Here is a 20,113-nt window from a genome sequence, read left to right on the forward strand (position 1 = left end):
AGTCACACATTGTCATTTTCCATTCTATTATTTTGTCAAAATTATTAAGGACAAGTGGTAGAAAATTATTTATTAATCCACTTGTTCATTTACTGTTAATTTGCTTACTTTCTCTTTTAACATGTTCTATCTACACTTCTGTTCAAATGTAATAATCACTTATTCTTCTGTTTGATACTTTACATTAGTTTTGGATGATACCACAAACTTGTTAAGACTTTTTTTTTTTTTTTTTTTTAAGACTCAAATACAGAGTGGGCCAAAATTCTAAACTGAACGAAGCCGAGGGCCAAAGTTGAACAACTTAACCTTTTAATAGGGACCCAAACAAGTTTTGCATTGAATATTGAACAAGCAAGGCTTATATAAAACTTTATAGTGACATGCAAAATCCAGTTTTGTTGGTAGCGGGGGTGTATAATGTAGCGTCCCGGAAGAGTTAGTGCTGCAAGTGGTTCTGGGTATTTGTTCTGTTGTGTTCATGTTGTGTTACGGTGCGGATGTTCTCCCGAAATGTGTTTGTCATTCTTGTTTGGTGTGGGTTCACAGTGTGGTGTAACAGTGTTAAAGTTGTTTATACGGCCACCCTCAGTGTGACCTGTATGGCTGTTGACCCAGTATGCCTTGCATTCACTTGTGTGTGTGTAGAAGCCGCGTATATTACGTGACTGGGCCGGCACGCTGTTTGTATGGAGGAAAAGCAGACGTGACGACAGGTTGTAGAGGATGCTAAAAGCAGTACCTTTAAGGCACGCCCCCAATATTGTTGACCGGGTGAAAATTCGGGAGAATGGTTGCCCCGGGAGATTTTCGGGGGGGGGCACTGAAATTCGGGATTCTCCTGGAAAAATCGGGAGGGTTGGCAAGTATGAAAATTAGCGTTGAATACGGTGATACAGCGGCACCGCCATTGTATAATACCGGCGGGCCAGCTCTAATGTTAATTTATTATTGCCTCAAGGTCCAAATGAAATTACACGGGCCAGAGTTTGACACCCATGCTTTAGGCGGTGACTCGTTAAGGCGGCCGCCTTAACAACAAATCGCTGTAGGAAACCCTGATATCTATAATTAGGAGTGTCCTGATATGTTACATTAGGAGTGTCCTGATATGTTACAATACCGATATTGGAGGCTTGAGTTCCGGCCGATACCTATTTTAATCCAAAATGCTATCAGCAGGAAGCATAGTTCATAGTTTTTTTTTAATTTTTAACATGTGGAATGTGAGAAAATGTTTGAATTTAAATTACACAGAACAATGGTACGAAATGAAATCACACAAAAAAAATTGTTTTTTTTTTTCAGCTGACTGTTTACACTGCAAGTAAATTGTGATTTTTACCAGTTTCTGTCGTAAACACGCATGTGGCCTTGGCGTCACTTTCATGCGGAGTGTGATCAAGTGAAAACAAAGGAAGTTGAGCGGGCGGAATTTGCTACTACTACAAAATAAAATAAGTCGCCACACTTTAAAAGTTAGTGTTTTTTTAACGTGAAAATAAATGTAAGTAATAATGTTGGAATGGATGTATATACAGTGGGGCAAAAAAGTATTTAGTCAGTTACCGATTGTGCAAGTTCTCCCACTTAAAATGATGACAGAGGTCTGTAATTTTCATCATAGGTACACTTCAACTGTGAGAGACAGAATGTGAAAAAAAAATCCAGGAATTCATATAGTAGGAATTTTAAATAATTTATTTGTAAATTATGGTGGAAAATAAGTATTTGGTCAACCATTCAAAGATCTCACTGATGGAAGGAGGTTTTGGCTCAAAATCTCAGGATACATGACCCCATTCATTCTTTCCTTAACACGGATCAATCGTCCTGTCTCCTTAGCAGAAAAACAGCCCCAAAGCATGATGTTTCCACCCCCATGCTTCACAGTAGGTATGGTGTTCTTGGGATGCAACTCAGTATTCTTCTTCCTCCAAACACGACGAGTTGAGTTTATACCAAAATGGATACATGGATGATAACAGCAGAGGATTGGGAGAACGTCATGTGGTCAGATGAACCCAAAATAGAACTTTTCGGTATAAACTCAACTCGTCGTGTTTGGAGGAAGAAGAATACTGAGTTGTATCCCAAGAACACCATACCTACTGTGAAGCATGGGGGTGGAAACATCATGCTTTGGGGCTGTTTTTCTGCTAAGGGGACAGGACGATTGATCCGTGTTAAGGAAAGAATGAATGGGGCCATGTATCGTGAGATTTTGAGCCAAAACCTCCCTCCATTAGTGAGAGCTTTGAATGGTTGACCAAATACTTATTTTCCACCATAATATTCTTTAAAATTCCTACAATGTGAATTCTTAAATATTTTTTTTCACATTCTGGCTCTCACAGTCGAAGTGTACCTATGATGAAAATTACAGACCTCTGTCATCATTTTAAGTGGGAGAACTTGCACAATCGGTGGCTGACTAAATACTTTTTTGCCCCACTGTAGTGAAATACATTTCGGAGGGTTCTTACCTTTTAATGACTGTTAAGTAGAGGAGGGACCAGTGGTTCTTAATCCGGGTTCGATCGAACCCTAGGGGTTCGGTGAGTCAGCCTCAGGGGTTTGACTCATCGTGTAAATAAAAACATCTCCCTATCGGCATAAGTCAGACTGATTTGCAGGTGTGTAATTTGTTGTGAGTTCATGCACTGTTTTGGTTTTGTTGTTTGAACTCGGTGATGTTCATGCACGGTTCATTTTGTGCACCAGTGTTACGTTCCAGATGGCTCGAAGTCCAGGGATCGTAGGGGAACGCAACATAAAAGTGTATAAATCAAACGAGTTGTAAATTAAAGACACCGAAGCCAAGAATTGAAAACAAAAACTGGTGTATTGAAAAGTAACCATGGAGGGGAGTGGGGGGGTAACAACAAAGACACAACACTAGCCTAGCTTGGGAATACAGCTGCTGTCGAAGAAATGAACAAAACATACCAAAATACACTTCTAGAAAAGAAAGGTAAGCTGACTAATTAAATCTAATTAGCATAAACCAAAAACCTACCTAACTACTCCAACCAAAGAGGGGGTCCAAAGCATACAAGGGTGACAGCCAACACTATACACAAACAAATCCTACGTGTGAAGTGTAATAGAGGCCTCTGTCTAACCTTTCCCAAGACTAGGCCGCAGATACTTACAAAGGTTGAAAGGTCAAACAAAAAGGAAGACAAAAAAAACAGGTGGCGCACGTTTAGCAAAGAGCTTAAAAACAAAGTAGCGCCAAAGACAAAGTAGCGTCACTCAAAACTCCACACAGCATGTCAGAAAGAGAATCTTCTTCCAGTGGTGAGCAGGTGGTTTTAAGCAGGTCAAGAGGATGAATGGCGGACCGGGATTGGGTGGCTGAACAACAGGTGAAATGAGGAGCAGCTGGGAACAGGAACCGGTTGATTGGCAGCAGAGGTCATGATTGAGTGTGACCTGTTCAAACAAAAGAAGAAAAAAACACAAAAACAAACCACAACAACCAGTAAAAAAAACATGGTAAAACTTTTGTATGGGGAACATATTCACCGTTAATTAGTTGCTTATTAACATGCAAATTAGTAACATATTGTCTCTAAACTAGTCATTATTAAGTACTTATTAACGCCCTGTTATAACTCTAACCCAGACTTGGGCAAATTAAGGCCCGGGGGCCACATGCGGCCCGTTAAGCTTTCCAATCTGGCCCGCCGGACATTGTGTGTGTGTGTGTATATATGTATATATTCGAATCAATATCGATTCTTTGGGTCGCGATTTGATTGTATATCGATTTTTGCGCGATTCTCAATGCAAAAACGATATTTTTCTGATTCAAAACGATTCCGTATTCATTCAATACATAGGATTTCAGCAGGATCTACCCCAGTCTGCTGACATGCTAGCAGAGAAGTAGATTTAAAAAAAAAAAGCTTTTATAATTATAAAGGACAATGTTTTATCAACTGTTTGCAGTAATGTAAATTTGTTTTAACTATTAAACAAACCAAAAATATGACTTATTTTATCTTTGTGAAAACATTGGACACAGTGTCCAAGCTTGTCAAGCTTGCAAGTGTAAGCCACTGTGACACTATTGTTCCTTTTTTTTTTTTTACAAATGTTTAATGATAATGTCAATGAGGGATTTTTAATCACTGCTATGCTGAAATTATAACTAATATTGATACTGTTGTTGATAATCATTTTTGTTTCACTACTTTTGGTTTGTTCTGTGTCGTGTTTGTGTCTCCTCTCAATTGCTCTGTTTATTGCAGTTCTGAGTGTTGCTGGGTCAGGTTCGGTTTTGGAATTGGATTGCATTGTTATGGTATTGCTGTGTATTGTTTTGTTGGATCGATTAGAAAAAAATAAAAATAAAAGATCGAGTTTAAAAAAAAAAGAGAATCGATTCGGAATCCACACTGCGTGAGAATCGCGATAATATATATATATATATATGTATATACAGTATATATATATATATATATATATATGTATATGTATATATATATATATATATATATGTATATGTATACCGTATTTTTCGGACTATAAGTCGCGTTTTTTTTGTAGTTTGGCCGGGCGTGAGACTTGGCAAAACTATAAAAAAAAAAAAAAAAAATTAAATAAAAAAAAAAAAAAATTTTGGGTTTGGCCGGGTCTCTGGAGAAGATTGCGACATATAGTCCAAAAAAAACAAAAAAAAAAAAAATATATATATATATATGTGTGTGTGGATATGTATATATATGTGTATATATGTATATGTGTGTGTGTGTGTGTGTGTGTGTGTGTGTATATGTATAAATGTGTGTGTGTATATGTATACATGTGTATGTGTGTATACGTATATGTGTGTGTATATGTATATATGTGTATGTGTGTGTGCGTGTATATGTGTGTGTGTGTGTGTGTATATATGTGTGTGTATGTGTGTGTGTATATGTATATATGTGTGTGTGTGTGTGTGTATATGTATATATATATGTGTGTGTGTATATGTATATATGTGTGTGTGTTTATGTATATATGTGTGTATATGTATATATGTATGTATATTTATACATATACATATATATCCATCCATCCATTTTCTGCCGCTTATATATATAATTATTATATAATATTAATTATAATTATTATATTGTAAATGTATTTATTACATTAAAAAAGATATATATATATTTTTTATTTTTTATTTTTTTATTTTCTCCAAAATTATCTAAAAATATTAATCCCATCTTTAAAAAATCATAAACATTAAGTGTGTGTGTTTGACGTGGTAGAGTTGGGTTTATGTTGCGATGAGGGGCCCTTCCGAGGTATTATATATGCGGACCCTGACTGTTGAACACTCCGAATTACACAGTGCACTTTAACGCCTCATCGGTGCTTATAAGATAAAGAAAGGAGATTGATATCAAATTGTTGACCATTCTGTGTGTGTTCAATGAACAAATAAACCACTCACACACTCATATTGATGATTATTAAAGGAATACCCGAGGTAATCTTAGTCTGGGGTAATTGTTTCTGTTGAATGATACAAACAAACTAGTTTGTGAAGCACAATGTTTGCCCGTTGAAAATGGACATCATTTTGGCAATAATTTATTCAAAAACTAAATCCTATGCAATATGTGGTGTGCAACATTCACCAGAAGGGAAGTGGCTACTTCTCCATCGCTCTCAGCATTTGACAGTCAAGTTTTTTTCCCCCCTTTTTTTTTAATTTATTAGTGTGTCAGCTGCCAGCATGCAATGACTGAAAGAGGCCAGTGTGTATCTAGTGTGTATATGTGAGACAGCCCCCAGGCCCCTTTACTAATTGCCTGACTGTCTGTCAACTGTCCCATACTGGACCAGGTCAGCACATATACAATACACATCAATTTCATTTGGACTTTGGTAAAAAGCAATATAATCTTTTATAATATTATTTCAATTTTTTCCGCAGTCACACACTTCCTTAAACCTTTTTTCCTCTCAAAACATGACTTTTTTTTTTGTTTCCCTCCCCCTCTCCTCTCCTCTCTGTTCAGTCCAGCGTTTCCTTGGCCGTGGTCTTGACTAAACGGTGTATTTTTAGCGAGGTCATATAGTTCCAGTCTTAAGCACCACATTCCCATTTTTCCCACCAACCCGACTTGAGCTGAAGGCTGCAGGCGCTCTAGTAAAAACCAGTGAAGCATTTTTATTTGTTCTTTTTCATTGCCATTTACAGTATTGGATTGGTAGCAGAATTACACAAACACTTTTTTAACCCGTGGGTGTCTAAAGTGAGACCCAGGGCCCGTTTGCAGCCCAGAGCTTGTTTTTTTTGGGGGCGGCATAGCTCGGTTGGTAGAGCAGCCGTGCCAGCAACTTGAGGGTTGCAGGTTCGATTCCCGCTTCCGCCATCCTGGTCACTGTCGTTGTGTCCTTGGGCAAGACACTTTACCCACCTGCTCCCAGTGCCACCCACACTGGTTTAAATGTACCTTAGATATTGGGTTTCACTATGTAAAGCACATTGAGTCTTTAGAGAAAAGCGCTATATAAATATAATTCACTTCACTTCACTTTAAATTTTAATCCTAAAAATGCAATTAAATAAGAAAAATAAGAAAGAAACACTGCAGTGTTATTGGAAAAATAGCAAAAAGGTGTAATGTTGACATTTTAATACTATACACGTAATCACGTATGATGCTGACATGCTGCCTCTTTTTAATTATATTAATGATTTTTCATTTTATAAAAAAATTGTTTGCGTGTATTAATAATTTATTGCTAAATTTTTTAAAGTTTCTCCTCTTTTCTGTACTTATTTTCCCACTTCGCCAATTCCCACAACATACTGACCACAAATGACTTTTTACATTTTTATGGTTTGGAAGCATTTTTTGATCAGAAAATATAAATTGTAGTATTTCTTTGTATAATTTATATAAGATACGAGCCTTTTTCCTCACTTATTGTTCCACTTTAACCAATCCCCACCAAGAAAAGAAGTAGAGCATTGACTACAGTTGATCTATAACGTTTTTAAGGTTTGGAATCCACTTTTGTTTAAAAAAAAAACTTCTATAATGTGTGATCCTGATTTACATAAATATATTTTGAATTCAATTTGGCCACTTATTTGTCTACTTAACTAATTTCCTCAACATATTTGGGAGGAGTGGGACACTGACCACAAAGGACCTTTTACATTTTAATGGTATGGAAAAGTAATTAAAAAAGAATACATTTTGATAATTTATATATATATAAAATGTATTTCCCCACTTAACCAATTTGAGGGGTCAGGAAACGGACCAAAAAAAATACCCCCCGCATCCCCGAACGGGACAAGCGGTAGAAAATGGATGGATGGATGTATATTAAAAAAAAAAAAAAAGTTTGTTTAATGTATGAAAAATATCACAATCAAAATGTCCTTGTTTTTAAATGGCAAGATCAATCAATCAATCAAAGTTTATTTATATAGCCCTTTACTTACTAGTGTCATGTGATATTTTGAAAACATTTTCTTTGGATTCCTCACTGAAAGTATTTTTTGCTCGTTGACATTCAGGAGATTAAAAACAGCCAGCTTTAATAAAATTTGCCGTATTTTATTTGAGCTGTAAAGTAGTAAGGTAGCAGGCTGTATGACTATAAAAGTGTAATATGTATATATATATATATATATATATATATATATATATATATATATATATATATGTTTAATCAGCATCTTGATATGCCACACTTGTGGGGGTGGAATGGATTATTTTGGCATAAAAGAAATGCTCACTAACACAGATTTAGACAGATTTGTGAAGAATATTTGAGATTTGTGATTTGTGAAGAATATTTGAGAGGAATAAGTCTTTTGTGTATATTGTACAAAAACAAAAGTGTTGCGATTATATTTTTGTTCAGTGCGTGTATGTATATATGTGTGTATGTGTACACATGTATGCCTTTAAGTCGTCATGTGGCTTTTTATGTGTTGCATGTGTATATATATATATATATATATATATATGTGTATATATATGTATATATGTATGTTTATATAATATATATATGTATGTGTGTGTATATATATATATGTATGTATATATAATATATATATATGAATGTATGTGTGTATATATATGTATATATATATGTATGTATGTGTATATATATGTATGTGTATATGTATATGTGTATGTATAAGTATACGTGTTTGTATATATGTATATATGTATGTATAAAATATGTATATATGTATGATATATGTGTATGTATATATGTATATATATATATATATATATATATATGTATGTATATATATATATATATATATGCGACACTTAAAAAGCCACATGACAAATTAAAGGCAGATCTACCTAATGATATGGCGACATGTTTAAATGCACATTATTAGGCAATAGCTGCTCGTGTACGATTATGTCTTGCGCTTCCTCTTTAACGTGATTGGTTCCTCTTGTTTTCTGTCCATCTCACCCAGAGTTTGGTTGCCATGGTAACCAACTGGCTCAAATGGTGTATGCTACGCTGCACATGTGTTTGGGTCAAGCAGGAAAGTTATGCGAGATGGAGCAATTAGGCAAAACACCATTTTATCTCCTATTCTTGTCATTTTCATATAACCCCTGCCCCCCACTTTAACTTCTGTTTCATACTTGTTTTTTGGTTTTCAACTTCCCCCTCTTCTGCCACAATGTTGCTCTTCTTGTTCTCCTTCTCCTTTATTTCCCATGCAACTTTCAATGTGAAAGTAGAGAGTAGACTTGCCAAGGTTTGAACTTGGTACAGAAAACTCCCGTCAGATTCCTGCAGAAATCAAATGGTACCATGTTGAAACAACTGTAAGGCCAAACTGGGTGCACTACCTGAAAGAAACCAGCAGAGGGGCTGTTGCTGATTTAGTCTCAAATGGGGATAGAGAATTTGGCCTAAAAGATCGCGTACATGTTATCCTTTTGCGATAACTCTATATATCACATTATCAATAATAATAGAAGCATTTCAAAATGGGTTGCTGTAAGGCTCCTAATTTAGGCCTCGTTTGTTATGGTTAGAAGGGGGAGATGACGGCAACAGACACCCGAGTACAGAAATGTTCAATGATTTATTATATATATACACAAACCCCGTTTCCATATGATTAGGGAAATTGTGTTGGTTGTAAATATAAATGGACTACAATGATTTGCAAATCCTTTTCAACCCATATTCAATTGAATGCACTACAAAGACAAGACAATTGATGTTCAAACTCAAAATTTTTATTTTTTTTGCAAATAATAATTAACTTAGAAATTCATGGCTGCAACACGTGCCAAAGTAGTTGGGAAAGGGCATGTTCACCACTGTGTTACATCACCTTTTCTTTTAATAACACTCAATAAACGTTTGGGACCTGAGGAAACTAATTGTTGAAGCTTTGAAAGTGGAATTCTTTACCATTCTTGCTTTATGTACAGCTTAAATTGTTCAACAGTCCAGGGTCTTGTTGTCGTATTTTACGCTTCATAATGCGCCACGCATTTTCAATGGGAGACAGGTCTGGACTGCAGGCGGGCCAGGAAAGTACCCAGACTCTTTTACTACGAAGCCACGCTGTTGTAACACGTGGCTTGGCATTGTTTTGCTGAAATAAGCAGGGGCGTCCATGATAACATTTGGATGACAACATATGTTGCTCCAAAACTTCCATCCATCCATTTTCTACCGCTTATTCCCTTTTGGGGTCGCGGGGGCGCTGGCGCCTATCTCAGCTACAATCGGGCGGAAGGCGGGGTACACCCTGGACAAGTCGCCACCTCATCGCAGGGCCAACACAGATAGACAGACAACATTCACACTCACATTCACACACTAGGGCCAATTTAGTGTTGCCAATCAACCTATCCCCAGGTGCATGTCTTTGGAAGTGGGAGGAAGCCGGAGTACCCGGAGGGAACCCACGCATTCACGGGGAGAACATGCAAACTCCACACAGAAAGATCCCGAGCCTGGATTTGAACCCAGGACTGCAGGACCTTCGTATTGTGAGGCAGACGCACTAACCCAATACAACTAAATGCGTTAATTTTTAAGTAAGACCAACATTTTTAGAGTATATTAAGTCTCTTATTCTTTTTAATAACATTGTTATTTTAAAGTTAATCAACAATAAATATAATACTTCTTACCATTAATGCGACATCTTGAACAGGTGCGGTAGAAAACGGATGGTTGGATTAAAATGCATGAGAATGTTTTATAAATTGAACGTTATTTTTAACACTGTGATTAGCAGCGGAATTATTCATTAATTATCGTGTTTAGCATTGTCAGCTAAGATTTATCTGAGAGCCAGATGCAGTCATCAAAAGAGCCACATCTGGCTCTAGAGCCTTAGGTTCCCTACCCCTGAAAGGTGAACTCGGGCCCAGCAAAGCCAGCGGCGTTGCTTGTTGTTGTTGATAAACAGGTTTTGCTTTGCATTGTAGAGTTTTAACTTGCACTTACAGATGTAGCAACCAACAGTAGTTACTGACAGCGGTTTTATGAAGTGTTCTTGAGCCCATGTGGTGATATCCTTTACACACCGCTGTTGGTTTTTGATGCAGTACCGCCTGAGGGATCAAAGGTCCGTAATATCATCGCTTACATGCAGTGATTTCTCCAGATTCTCTGAACCTTTTGATGATTTTACGGACCGTAGATGGTAAAATCCCTAAATTCCTTGCAATAGCTAGTTGAGAAATGTTGTTCTAAAACTGTTCGACAATTTGCTTACAAAGTTGTGACCCTCGCCCCCATCCTTGTTTGTGAATTACTTAGCATTTCATGGAAGCTGCTTTTATACCCAATCATGGCACCCACCTGTTCCCAATTAGCCTCCACACCTGTGGGATGTTCCAAATAAGTGTTTGATGAGTATTTCTCAACTTTATCAGTATTTATTGCCACCTTTCCCAACTTCTTTGTCACGTGTTGCTGGCATGAAATTCTAAAGTTAATGATTATTTTCAACAAAAAAAAAAAGTTTTTAAGTTTGAACATCAAATATGTTGTCTTTGTAGCATCTTCAACTGAATATGGGTTGAAAATGATTTCCAAATCATTTTATTCCGTTTATATTTACATCTAACACAATTTCCCAACTCATTGTAGTTTGAGTGCATTTTTTACGTGTGAAGTCCTTCTAAATATATTAAAAGTTGTAATGGTAGAAATAGTCAGGAACGTTGGTGAGGAACTTAAGTCCCGACAAAATGCTTCTTTTGGTTTTCTGCAGTTCCTTTTAACAGCTTCCATACGCCGAGGTCAACAAGGGCTGAACAATAGCATCGTCCCGACTTAGCAGCACAGTGGAACCTTGCCACATTTTCCTAGAAATCCCTCTTGACGCCTCAGCCAAGTTTGCTTTTTGAACTCCAAGAATATTATTATCACCGACAATGACGACCATGTGCGTGCGTGCGGTTTGAAGATAAACCGCCTTTTTGCCTGGATCCGATCCAGAAACTTTTATTTCAGCTAAGCTCGAAAGTTGCTTCCACTAAAAGCAGAAGGAGCGCGGAGCCTCTTCTCGCTGCCGTTTTTAGATGCTATGTGCTGAGAGTCATGGCAAACACGGCACACAATAATCCCAAACACCACAAATAAACAGCGTGTCGTGTCTGGATGTTGTTGTTACGTACATCTAATCCGCGGACTAATATTTCCAGTCTGCAATGCACAGTTCTGTTTATGTTGGAAGTTATTAAGAACCGAGGCGATTGTGTTTATTTTAACGCCAACTGTAAGGGAGGAGAAGGGGTTGATGGGATGCTGTGGCAGTCCCAATGCTGCAGTCGGGACGAGATACTGACCCTTGCAGACCAGGGATGTAACAAAACCTAATGGTAACTGCAGTAAAACTGAAGGAATTGCGTGTGAATGCTCCAACACTTAAAGGCCTACTGAAACCCACTACTACCGACCACGCAGTCTGATAGTTTATATATCAATGATGAAATATTAACATTGCAACACATGCCAATACGGCCTTTTTAGTTTACTAAATTGCAATTTTAAATTCCGCGCGGAAGTATCATGCTAAAACGTTGCGGTATGAAGACGCGTGCACGTGACGTCACGCATTGTAGTTGACAATTTGTTCCAGCACCGTTCACAGCTATAAGTCGTCTCTTTTCATCGCATAATTCCACAGTATTCTGGACATCTGTGTTGCTGAATCTTTTGCAATTTGTTCAATGAATAATGGAGACGTCAAAGAAGAAAGCTGTAGGTGGGCAACGGTGTATTGCGGCCGCCTTTAGCAACACAAACACAACCGGTGTTTCATTGTTTACATTCCCGATAGATGACGGTGAAGCTCACCTGTCCAAAGGCAAAACCCAGTAACTCAATTTTGGTCAAAACTGAGCTGATAATAATTTTGGAGTTCTTAGGTGATACGCTTTACATTAGTGTATGCGATATTGTAATTTTTTCCGTAAGTAAGCTGTTACGCGCGTGGCAGGACCTAGCAACTACCACATAACCGCGTAGATACAACAGAAAAACCTAGTATCTCAAGGGACCAATCGGAGCTTCTTTGTCAGTCGCCTTATTGTCTTTAATGAGACATTTAAACGAATGGGGGCCGACGGTCAACCTGATTACGTGATATTATGGCACGAGGGGATATTTGGAAGATTGGCCCAGGACGTTGCAAGCACCTTTATTAAATGTATTGTTCTTCATTCTTCCCCTTGCACACTCTTTTGGGTCAAAATAAAAACCGGACGCTGTACACGGCTCTCGCCCAATGTGCAAACGCAGAATGGGGTCCACCCGAGATTGTGATAAAATATCTGGAGAAAGGGCACACGTTCATGAGAGCAGATTCAATCCATGGCTCAATCGGCAAGAAAATGAAAGCTCAAGAAAACATCTATACGTTTGATGACTTTGTAGATCTTTGTAAGACAGCATCAAGATGGATTGGTTTTCCTTTGTTTTCGCAAAATCAGCTAGAAGTGAGTTACTAGGTTTTGCCTTTGGACGGGAGAGCTTTACTATGGAACAAAGCGGTCAAGCGAACACGGTTGGATTGGACCACACACACAAAGTACAGTGTATTATGCAGCGATCATTTTGAAAGATCGTGTTTCGAAGAGGGTCCCTTGCGAAGGGCTGAGATGGGCATCGCCACCACCCGTCGACTAGTGCTGAAGAAAGGTGCAGGGCCGACCTTCAGGTTGTACATGTACGACCATATAATCTCACTAAAACATTAGTTACACAATAGGTAGATAAGGGATTTTCCAGAAATATCCTGGTAAATGTGTCTAATAACATCTGAATCGCTCCCACTGTATAGTCTTTTTTTTCTAGTCCTTCACTCTCACTTTCCTCATCCACAAATCTTTCATCCTCGCTCAAAATAATGGAGAAATCGTCGCTTTCTCGGTCTGACTCGCTCTCGCTGCTGGTGGCCATGATTGTAAACAATGTTCAGATGTGAGGAGCTCCACAACCCGTGACGTCACGCGCACATCGTCTGCTACTTCCGGTACAGGCAAGGCTTTTTTATCAGCACCAAAAGTTGCGAACTTTATCGTGGATGTTCTCTACTAAATCCTTTCAGCAAAAATATGGCAATATCGCGAAATGATCAAGTATGACACACAGAATGGACCTGCTATCCCCGTTTAAATAAGAAAATCTCATTTCAGTAGGCCTTTAAGTTGGGGTCCACATTAATCAATTCATGGCACCCCACTGGGCATCATCCATTTGTCAATGGGAAGATGTCGTCCCATTTTTCCGTCTTCAGATGTTGTGGTCGGGGGGGGGGGATTTTAGATAAATGCAGTCCACGTTGCCCAGTCACGCTCCAATTTATGTTCAAGGACAAAGAAAGATGGCCGCCAATAAGTTGGGGGGGGGAGACAGCTACTTGTTGTACAGCTTGGCGGTTGATGTGCACAGCTGTCCAGCAGCTACATCCACAAACCCACTCACCAGACTACCCTACCGCCCCCGCATTCCCCAGGAGCTCCAACTGGGGGGGTTGAATCTTCCTGTGGAGAGCAGGAAGCAATTTGACACGGGGGATTAGACTGCACAGAGAACAGAGGTGAAGAGTGCACAAACCAGCCCAGAAATCACTTGAAATTCACAACCTTTGGTTCATCGCTGGTTCTCTTTAAAGGGGAACATTATCACCAGACCTATGTAAGCGTCAATATATACCTTGATGGTGCAGAAAAAAAGACCTTATATTTTTTCAACCGATTTCCGAACTCTAAATGGGTGAATTTTGGCGAATTAAACGCCTTTCTGTTTATCGCTCTGGAGGGGATGACGTCAGAAGGTGACGTCTCCGAGGTAATACAGCCGCCATTTTCATTTTCAACCCACTGCAAACATTGGGCCTCAGCTCTGTTGTTTTCCGTTTTTTCGACTATTTTTTGGAACCTTGGAGGCATCATGCCTCGTCGGTGTGTTGTCGGAGGGTGTAACAACACTAACAGGGAGGGATTCAAGTTGCACCACTGGCCCGAAGATGCGAAAGTGTCTGCCGCCAGACCCCCGTTGAATGTACCAAAGTGTCTCCACATTTTACCCGCGATGACAGACATGGCACAGAGATGTATGGATAACCTGCAGATGCATTTGCAACCATAAAGTCAACGAAATCACAAAGGGGAGTTTTGTTGATGTTGACTTATGTGCTAATCAGACATATTTGGTCGTGGCGTAACTGCCAGCTAATCGATGCTAACATGCTACGCTTATCGACGCTAACATGCTATTTATCGGCGGTGCTAAGACAGACATGGCACAGAGATGTATGGATAACCTGCAGATGCATTTGCAACGATAAAGTCAACGAAATCACAAAGGTGAGTTTTGTTGATGTTGACTTATTTGCTAATCAGACATATTTGGTCGCGGCGTGACCGCCAGTTAATCGATGCTAACATGTTACGCTAATCGACGCTAACATGCTATTTACCGGCGGTGCTAAAGCAGACATGGCACAGAGATGTATGGATAACCTGCAGATGCATTTGTAACGATAAAGTCACAGTAATCACAAAGGTGAGTTTTGTTGATGTTGACTGCCAGCTAATCGATGCTAACATGCTACGCTAATCGACGCTAACATGCTATTTACCGGCGGTGCTAAAGCAGACATGGCACAGAGATGTATGGATAACCTGCAAATGCTTTTGCAACAATAGTTACGAAATCACAAAGGTGAGTTTTGTTGATGTTGACTGCCAGCTAATTGATGCTAACATGCTACGCTAATCGACGCTAACATGCTATTTACCGGCGGTGCTAAAGCAGACATGGCACAGAGATGTATGGATAACCTGCAGATGCATTTGTAACGATAAAGTCACAGTAATCACAAAGGTGAGTTTTGTTGATGTTGACTGCCAGCTAATCGAGGCTAACATGCTACGCTAATCAACGCTAACATGCTATTTACCGGCGGTGCTAAAGCAGACATGGCACAGAGATGTATGGATAACCTGCAAATGCATTTGCAACAATAGTTACGAAATCACAAAGGTGAGTTTTGTTGATGTTGACTGCCAGCTAATCGATGCTAACATGCTACGCTAATCGATGCTAACATGCTATTTACCGGCGGTGCTAAAGCAGACATGGCACAGAGATGTATGGATAACCTGCAGATGCATTTGCAACTATATTACGTTTCCTTCCACCCACATTTAATGCGAAACAAACACTTACCAATCGACGGATTTAAGTTGCTCCAGTGTCAGTGATGCGAAAGTCCTGATCGTTTGGTCCGCAGATTTTTACCGGCGATGCTAACGCAGCTATTCGGCCATGCTATGGCTATGAATAGCGTCAATAGCTATTCGCTCAATAGCTTCAGTCTCTTCTTCAATACTTTCATACTCCAACCATCCGTTTCAATACATGCGTAATCCTTGAATCGCTTAAGCCGCTGAAATCCGAGTCTGAATCCGAGCTAATGTCGTTATATCTTGCTGTGGTATTCGCCGTTGTTTGTTTACATTGGCAGCACTGTATGACGTCGCAGGGAAATGGATAGTTGTTTCAAAGATAGCGAAAATAAGGCACTTTAAAGCTTTATTTAGGGATATTCCGAGAGCTTTAAAATTTTGAAAAAAAACTTCAAAAAATACAACAAGCCACTGGGAACTGATTTTTATTGTTTTTAACCCTTTTGAAATTGTGATAATGTTCCCCCTTAAGTGGTGATTGACTGTATCATTATGAGGCAGCATGGGGTCTAAGTTCATTGGCAACAACTATTAAATTGCGACAAACTACATCAAGTTAGGGCTGGGCGATATGGCCTTTTATTAATATCTCTATTTTTGGGCACGATACAAGATATATATCGCGATGTTTTGCCTTAGCCTTGAATGAACACTTGATACATATAATCACAGCAGTATGATGATTCTATGTGTCTACATTAAAACATTCTTCTTCATTCTGCGTTAAAATATGCTTATTTTAAACTTTCAAGCATAGAGGGAAATCAAATTAGCCAAAACTGTATTTATTACACAGTTATTAAGCAGTGGCACAAACATTCATGTCATTTCCAAAAACAGAAAGTGCCATTTTTAAAACAAGCTATGAGTCCACTTTTGTGCATGATGTCACTAAAACAGGGGTGTCCAAACTTTTTCCACTGAGGGCCGCACACCGAAAAATCAAAGCAAGGCCATTTATTTCAAAAAACAATCCAATATACGTATAAAAAAATATACATTTAGGCCTCCACTCGGGCTTGATCCCGGGGACCCCAAAGGGTTTTGGTAAAAATAAAATTTTAAAAATGTGTCATTCCTGAAGGAACTCTCCTGACGGAATAAATAAAGTACTATCCATCCATCCATCCATCCATCCATCCATCCATCCATCCATCCATCCATCCATCTATCTATCTATCTATTCAGTATTATTATTTTTATTATTGTTCAAGTTTTAAATCTCTAGATCAACATTAGGTCTATCTGTCAATATGACGTTTTTAAAGATTTAAGTTGTATGCTCTTTTAGTCAAAGAAAACCATGTTTTTTTTAATGGAAAAAAAACACAAAATTTGCAATATTTTCACCCAATAAAATTTTTAAGTTGAATATTTGAGATTATGTAATACTTGGAGCCGTGAAAAGGTCAACAGCTCATAACAACATTGATTTTAATTCACTATTATTTTTTGTGCAATGACACTTAAAAAAATCCAAAGGGGTCCTACTCATTAAAGCAGGGGTAGGGAACCTATGGCTCTAGAGCCAGATGTGGCTCTTTTGATGACTGCATCTGGCTCTCAGATAAATCGGAGCTGACATTGCTTGACACGATAAGTAAGGAATAATTCCACTTGTAATCACAGCATTAAAAATAACGTTCAAAATATAAAACATTCTCGTGCATTTTTAATCCATCCAACCGTTTTTCAACGCACCTGTTCGAGAAGTTGCGTTAATGGTAAAAAGTTATTTATTTATTATTGGTTAGTGTGGGGCTTGCCCACCTGGGGGTTCTTCAGACCACTAAGCACCGACATGAGAGCCTGTTTCAGGGTTACAATATTGTTTTATTTTTCAATAAGTCTCTCCGTTGCTTTCCAGCAATTGTCTTTTTCTCTTTCGTTCTTGCTCGCACTCTGGCTCCAGCCCCAACCCCGTCTCTCCTCCTGGCTGCTGCTTATAACAGAGCGGCAGGTACGCACCTGTCGCTAATTTCGAGGCCGGTCCTGGCAACACCCCGCTTCACTGCAGGCCCGCAGGCCACACCCCCTTACAGTTAAATTCAGAATAACAATGTTATTACAAAGAATAAAATACCTACTATACTCTAGAAATGTTACTTAAAAATGCATGCGTTTAGTTGTGTTCAGTGTTAAAAAAAAATATTATATGGCTCTTAAGGAAACACATTTTAAAATATTTGGCTTCTTGGCTCTCTCAGACAAAAAGGTTCCCGACCCCTGCATTAAAGTGTTAAAAAATAAATTATAACTTTTTTTTTTTACTGTTTACTTTTAACACAATGGTCTCGAGATCAACTTCAGATCTATCTGTCAATTATAAGTTTTTTTGTAGTTTCTGTTTTTTGTTTGTTCGTTTTAGGCCCCTTGAAAAAAAACACCTCAGTTTTTTATATGGCACAAAATATCCAACATTTCTCCCAAAAAATGTCTAAAAGTGGAATATTTAATGTGACGTAATTGGATCCTTGAATTGGTCAATAATTCATAATTGATTTTGATTCACTATTTTTATTTTCTTTTTTTTTAAAGAAAGTAACAGCCTGCATGCCAGCTTTGTGTTATTAGAGTAAACATTGCAACATGTTCTTGTTACATTTCACCTGTTTGCCCTTTTATACCACTTTTAATTGTTTTTCCATAGTATTTTTAAAATGTGCTGTGGGGTCGTAAAAAAATGGCCCCCGGCCCGCACTTTGGTCACCCCTACACTTAGATGACATATCAAAACAACACTAAATTAAAGTGCGCTTTTTGTACAGAACGCCACTACAATAGTTTAAAGCAAATAAAGTGCACTTTTGTCCATGATGTCACACAAAATATCTCAAAAACTGTAAAATAAAAATGAGCTGCATAATAGGAAATCAAATAGTGTATGTCCTTCGTCATGTGGTAGGTTCCTGCACACGTTAGCTCCTTTGGTTGTTTATTTTTCTTTTCATACTGGAAATGGTTGCTTCGGCATTTTGTGGGTGTGGCACCGAACGGAGATGTTGACATGCGGAGTTTCAAGCACTCTTCATTCTCTAGAGCAGTGGTTCTTAACCTTGTTGGAGGTACCGAACCCCACCAGTGAAAAATAAAACGTTTTTTTTTTCAAATTCAAGAAAAAGTTGTATGTTTTTGGTAACACTTTAGAATGGGGAACATATTCTAAGTAACAAAGACTTAATTTAGAGATTTTTGGACACTAGGGGAACATATTCTAAGTAATAAAGACTTAATTTATAGTTATTTGGTTAGGGTTAGGGTCAGGGTTAGATGGTTAGGGTTATAATAAGGCATTAGTTAGTACTAAATGACTAGTTAAGAGCCAATATGTTACTAATTTGCATGTTAATAAGCAACTAACCAATGGTGAATATGGTCCCAAAATAAAGTGTAACCATGTTCTTTTTACCGGTGCACAAAATCAACCGTGCATGAACATCACCTTGTTCAAACAACAAAACTAAGACAGTGCATAAACTCACAACAAATTACACACCTGCAAATCTGTCAGCTGTTGCCGTATCTGTAATATGCCATCAGGGAGAAGTTTGTATTTACACGAAGAGTCGGGTGTGTTTTGATCTCCGCCGAACCCCAATGGTCGACTCACCGAACCCCTAGAGTTCGATCGAACCCTGGTTAAGTTTTCAAATGATGCTACAAATTAGACTGCGATGAGGTGGCGACTTGTCCAGGGTGTACCCCGCCTTCCGCCCGATTGTAGCTGAGATAGGCGCCAGCGCCCCCCGCGACCCCGAAAGGGAATAAGCGGTAGAAAATGGATGGATGGATGGATGGGCTACAAATTAGCATTCCTGCTACTATTTGTAGCAACGCTTTTCCCGCATAATCGTTCAACCTATTTCCGCTTGAAGCCAAACCACCGCCAGGATATGGACCCCCTGCTGTTTTTCTTGAATAATTATTCAAAAATAATTAAAAATGAAAACTAGAATAGCCAAATAACTTACAACTAGTATTACAAATGTATTTAAAAAGAAGGGTTTTTATGCCTTTTTTAAAAGCATCCACAGTCTGTGGTGCCCTCAGGTGGTCAGGGAGAGCGTTCCACAGACTGGGAGCGGCGGAGCAGAAAGCTCGGTCTCCCATTGTTCGTAGCTTTATCCTCGGAGGTTGTAGGAGGTAAGCCTGTCCGGAGCGGAGGTGTCGTGTGGAGGATAAATAAGAAACATATGTTTTTTGCAAAAATAAAACCAGTAATGCCATTTTTTGTGGTGCCCTTTATTTAGAAAAGTACCAAAATAGTTTTAGTACCGGTACCAAAATTTTGGTATCGTGACAACACTACATACATTAAAGCAGTCCGGGTATGCAGAAAAGGAATTAAAGGGCCCGTGTAGGGTTTTGTGTTTTCT

The 20,113-nt window shown here is 38.6% G+C and overlaps 1 protein-coding gene across 1 annotated transcript in view; it reads left to right on the forward strand.

Moving 5' to 3' along the window:
• plekhh3 (pleckstrin homology, MyTH4 and FERM domain containing H3) overlaps window positions 1-20,113 on the forward strand; it is a 151,691-nt gene that overhangs the window by 60,133 nt on the left and 71,445 nt on the right. The window lies entirely within an intron of this gene.

Source organism: Nerophis ophidion, linkage group LG07 (assembly GCF_033978795.1).
Source record: "Nerophis ophidion isolate RoL-2023_Sa linkage group LG07, RoL_Noph_v1.0, whole genome shotgun sequence".
In the NCBI taxonomy this organism is placed as follows: Eukaryota; Metazoa; Chordata; class Actinopteri; order Syngnathiformes; family Syngnathidae; genus Nerophis; species Nerophis ophidion.